Source organism: Dendrobium catenatum, unplaced genomic scaffold (genome assembly GCF_001605985.2).
Source record: "Dendrobium catenatum unplaced genomic scaffold, ASM160598v2 fragScaff_scaffold_447, whole genome shotgun sequence".
Classification (NCBI taxonomy): domain Eukaryota; kingdom Viridiplantae; phylum Streptophyta; class Magnoliopsida; order Asparagales; family Orchidaceae; genus Dendrobium; species Dendrobium catenatum.
Window position 1 is genome coordinate 388,581 of NW_021318909.1, and position 6,000 is coordinate 394,580.

Genomic DNA, 6,000 nt, shown 5'->3' on the forward strand with positions numbered 1-6,000 from the left:
CTTTTCACCCCTATAATCTCGACATATATCTAGGAATGTATATGCTTTGAATCACATCGGTAATTAAAAGTCTCATTATGAAAGATATGAAATTTATATTCATTAATTCAAAATATTTTAATTAAATATTATATCCAATATATTTTACTATTTTATTCAGTGATAAAATCTCAATAATTATAATTTTTATTTCAATAGGATAATTATTGTAATTAGAGTAAATGGTATTAGTTTGTTGCAAGTGTAAGCATACTTACTTGTGGGTTTGACACTCTATTATATTACTTTATTACTTGATTCAACACATATAGTTGCATATATTAATTTTATATTATAAAAATTTTAATCATTGTTTAGGAGTGATAGAGCCTTAGAATTTTATATAATTTAAAAGTTCACTCCACAATCCCCATCAGTCTACCACAAAGATGGAGCAAAGAAAAAAATTGTACTCACTATGACTCTAAAGTGGAAGAGGCCTATGAATGCTGGATGACTATGGGATAATCTCTCTCTAGAAAGTAAGAAGGGCACTACAATCAGAAAATATACCCTGAATATGCAGATGAATCCATCCATACAGTTAATGTCATAGTAAGGTCAAGTACCACATCTCAAGAGAACTCATCTTAGACATGGTACAAAGATCCCTATAGATCCTAGCAACCATTATTAGAGCCAGAGAAGATACTTCATATAGAAAGCTAATGACACTAAAAGAATATTGTTTCGAATATACCCTACTTAGAGCATAAGCACAAAGATGCAAATCCATATTGCAAGAACCTCGTAAAGAATGGGTCTCTTCAATGCTTGGCAGCAAGGGTGATAGGTAGCCAACAAAAGAAAATGTCTCGATAGTCTCCTCTAATAGTATATCCCCGTGTTGTAAGCTAAGACTTAAGGGATCAAGCAATGATTGGGTAGAGAAGGACAAGTAACCATCTTGAAGGAAGCTATGAACCCAAATGTCTATAGACATGGAAGCTCGTATCGAAGAAGGACAGGGTAAATATTTTTCAAAACTAATCTCCCTCTCCTATGCCCCTTTACTAATGGTCTACTATGGAAGAGCTCCTTGTTAGGAAGAATACACTCCTCAAAGTGGTGGACAAATACAAGTAATTCATACACCGACTATAGCTCCCATAATTTCAACATTAGCTCCTATATCCCGATCCAGTAGGTTTTGCTCCTAGCATAAAAAAACTCTATCATGCGAAGGGCACATGAAGAATGAATACTCACAAATTTAAATAATGAGGCATACACTACCTCATAAATCCTTGCCTCCTATAAAGTGTTCCTCTGGACCTGCAGCAAATATCTTTCCCAATGAACATACCCACCAATAGGGCTCTAGATCTTTCCAACAGAAGAAGCTCATGGCTACTCTAATGATGTTAATTGTAGCTGATAGTGGCTCAATAATCTTGATTTCTCCACCTTCTTAATGGAATCTGTTACAGGATATAAAATGTCATACATGCCAAAGCTTACTTGATCAACAATGTTGTCAAGTAGGTTTTACTCCTTGCATTTTAGCTTGATAATGCTAACCCACTCATTAGGATCTTCAAATTCAATAGAATTTGAAGTGCACACTGGAAGCTTAGGAGAGCAGGCAAAGAAGCTATGAAAGATGTTGCATCCTCTAAACATATCCTCATGCTACTCATGCCTATCTTGGATGTCAACATCTCCTCAAGGATCATGCCTATCAATGGCATCCTAGATGGTACTCTCTAGGCTCACTACGGGGCAAATCATCAGACCTCAGCCAACAAAATATTTTCCTACGCAAGAAAGATGTGAATGCATTAGAAGTAATATAAACAAGGCTAAGTGCATAAAAGGAAAGCTACAAATGATGTTCAATATTGTTACAAAAAATGTGGTTTGCTTTAAACATATATCACATTTTTAGGGTGTATTTGTTAACCAATATACTAAGAAACATGTGAAAAGAGGAAAAATCATTGATGCAAGTGATGGTCGGTGGACACAACACATAGCTAAAGCGTTCAAATGACCTCCGATTTCCAAATGAACAACACCATTGCGATCAGAGTTTGAATTTACTTAAAAGGGAGCCCCTCGCATTCAAATTAGAAGAAAAAGATCGAAATCGATGATCTACGCTCAAAAATGTTGTGTGACACTACCCCAACAGCATTCGATTACAAAACAGACTTCACCGTTGCATTTAGAACATCTGAATCACTTAAAAATAATTGTAATTTTACCTAATGGACTTCAATCAAGAAAATAAATGTTTCTCTTAAAGCGTCGACGAATAAATCGAGGCAAAAATTAAAAAAGAAATCTCTATTTTATTTTCACTATTATGTAATAGTAATATTATTTTTATTGAAATGAAAAACATTTACCTACTTTGTTTGGTGTTGTTCTTCACGAGATTTCCACTCAAATCCCACAATCCTCTTGTCGCTTGCTCTTGTTAAAAATAGGAAACAAAATAATGAGTTTGTTTCTTCTTCCACACTCAACTCTTGCAGCCGACCTTCAAACCCCCTCACACACCAATTCAGTCCTTCAACCTTTCGTAACTGCAATTCAATCTTCCTTACTTCTCCAAGATGAAACTTCCTCTCTCCTACTGCTCCCTTCGTTTAGCTCTGATATATGTTACCACTCTTTGGGGTTAAATTTAACAAACCCAACCTTCTAATTCCTCATTCACCTTATGTGAAATCTAAACCCAGCAACCTCCCCAAACCCGCTCGATCTCAATACCTTCGAATCTCAATCCCATCAAATCTTATTAGCCTATCAATAACAATCCTGACTCCACTCGACCAAGCCAAACAAGACGCTCCTTCGGATCATCTTCTTCCAATCATACTTAGTATCCACCCTATTACTCCCAATCTCCACAGCCCACAATTATCCACTCTCGATCCATGCATTGTGCCTTTTAAACCCAGCCTTTGTTTGGCCCTGATCAAACGATGTCAGATCGACAAACAAACTATGTCATTACGTCTGGAGCATTGTCAACATTCAGAAAATATATTTTATTTAATTAATTTGGATCATTTGAGGTGGTGGAGCGAATCTTGAGACGATTTGGATATTATGCAAAGGCATAAATTACGAGGGAAATTTCCTCTACGGAGACGAAATGATGTAGGATCGACAAACGGACAGTGCCATACGTCCAGAACATTGTTATCCTCTGGAAAAAAAAAACTTTGTTTTATTTAATTTGAAGTATCCATAATAGTGGCATGAATCTCAAGGCAAAATACATATACCGAGGGAAGAGGTCTCGAGGTTGCCCAAATGATGTCTGATTGCAAAACGGACTGTGTCATTATGTTCGAATTAAACACCGTCAACCCTATGAATGCATTGTCAATTTGTTTGAATGAGGTTTTGCATGCAAATTGAGAAAACACGCATTTCTAGAGATTTAGGCCTCGTTGTCGACCAAACGACGTCCGATCGCAAGACGGACTACGTCGTTGCGATCGGGACATTGGTAATACCCTAAATGCACTATCAATTTGTCCAATTTCAATATTCGGCAAGATAGACATGAACTCCTAAAAAAATTACATGAATCTCGAGTTGATGTACGCATTTCAAAGCATTTTTAGTCAATTGCCTCTTGTCTTTCATGTTAAAGCTTAATGATAGAGATAATTAATGATTATTTCTATTTAAGGAGTTTAAAAAAAGTTATCACATGTTAAAGAAATTTTGTAAAACTATTTTCATGAAAATTCAAATCAAACATTAAATGTTATTTTCCTCGGCTGCGTAGAAGCCCTCTGTCGAGATCCCTGAAAACCCGCCGAAGTAATCTTCACCTAGGACGCTGCTATCTGATGGTGAGCTGAGCGTTAAATGAAGCAAAAAAAACCTTCCTTGCTCTGGCTCTCTTTTGGCAGATCCCCAATTCTGTCCAAGGTCATCTGCCAAACCTCACACAAGCTCCCTCTCATCCATCCTGTGCTCCCCAGCCCAGCCGTTGAATCTCTCTTCCCTCTATACCTATAGCCGCATACTTCAAGCCACCAGCCTTCAAATTCCATCTCCAGCCAATGAAGCCTCACACAAAGAGCCTTGCAACCTCTTCCTTCTAACAGCTAGTCTGTTACAGTTCATTCACATAAGCACTCAACCGATTCCACCTCAGGTTTGTTGTAGCCGTAAACCTCTCCTCCCTTCACTGTCCCTTATTGGAGAATAAGAGGCTATAGCAAGAGGAAGAATTTTAGAAGAGAAGATGAACACTTATAAAACTCACTTTTATTTCACTCTTGAACTCTTAATTCTACTTCTTACATAAACACAAAGACTCCACACCTATTTATACTAGTGACTTCCCCCTTAGTATTGTGCCAACACATTTCAATCCAAGGGCTAATATTGACTCTCTAGAATATTCTTCAATCTTCTTTTACAAAAGTATTAATTGCATATTCTAGAATACTCTAAACAACTCTTTTTAGAATATATTTATAGAATCCTCTAAAACATTCATCTTAAAGTGGGATTCTAGAATATTCTAAGGACTTTTCTAGAATATGGGATCAATTAGAAAGCCCACTCAATTAAAGGCCCAATTATCAAGTTTAATTTTCAACACCCCCTCTTAACTTGATTTGTTATCCCGAGCAATCTTCTCATCCTTATAAAATCTTCATTCTTGAGTGGCTTGGTGAATATATCAGCTACTTGATCATAAGTCTTCACATACTCTATTTGCACATCCTTTCTTATGATACAATCTCTGATTAAGTGATAGCGTGAGTCGATATGTTTACTTCGATTATGAAAAACAAGATTCTTGGTCATGGTAATAGCTGACTTGTTATCGACACAAATCTTTGTTGGCTCTTCTTGCGGCAGTCTTAGCTCCTTCAATAAATTTTGAAGCCAAATTGCATGACAAACACATGAAGTTACAGCAATATACTCAACTTCACAAGTAGAAAGGGCCACGATTGGTTGCTTCTTTGACATCCAAGTGAAGATAGTGTCTCCCATGTAGAAAACGAAACCCGTAGTGCTTTTTCGCTCATCTAAGTCTCCGGCCCAGTCGCTATCACTATATCCGACAAGATTGAAATCATTTGATGATGAATAGAATAGGTCAAAGTCAATCATACCTTTGATATATTGAAGAATCCTCTTGGCAGCCTTTAAGTGAGTAGTTGTTGGCACCTCCATATAACGACTAACTATTCCAACATCATAAAGGATGTCCGGCCTAGTGCAAGTCAAGTAGCGCAAGCTACCCACCAAGCTCTTGAAAAATGTTGGATTAACAATTTCATTATCCTCCTTTTTTGATAACTTGCCTCCGCATTCCATCGGAGTGCTTATGGGCTTGCAATCATTCATATTGAATTTCTTGAGTATTTCTTTTCCATAGCTTTCTTGAGAGATAAAGATGCCTTCATCCTTTTTCTTAACTTTAATACCGAGGTAGTATGCCATTTGTCCAATGTCCGTCATCTCGAACTCTTTAGCCATTACTTTCTTGAATTCTTTAAACATACTTGGATTACTTCCAGTGAAGATCAAATCATCCACATACAAGCACACTATCAAAATATCCTCATCCTTGACTTTGATGTAGAGGGCATGCTCGTAAGGACATTTGCTGAAGTTATTCTCAAGGAAATACTTGTCGATGTGATTGTTCCATGCCCTAGGAGCTTGTTTTAACCCGTAGAGAGCCTTCTTCAGCTTCAAAACCTTGTCTTCTTGCACTTTGACTTTATATCCCGGCGGTTGTTGAATGTAGACTTCCTCTTTAAGGACTCCATTTAGAAAGGCGGACTTAGCATCCATTTGATGTATTTTCCACCTATTTTGATCTGCCAAAGAAATGATTAGCCTTATAGTTTCAAGTCGAGCAACAGGAGCAAATACAAAATCATAGTCGATGCCAGCTATTTGGTTGTAACCTTTCGCCACTAATCTTGCTTTATATTTCTTGACTTCTCCTTTGGCATTCTTCTT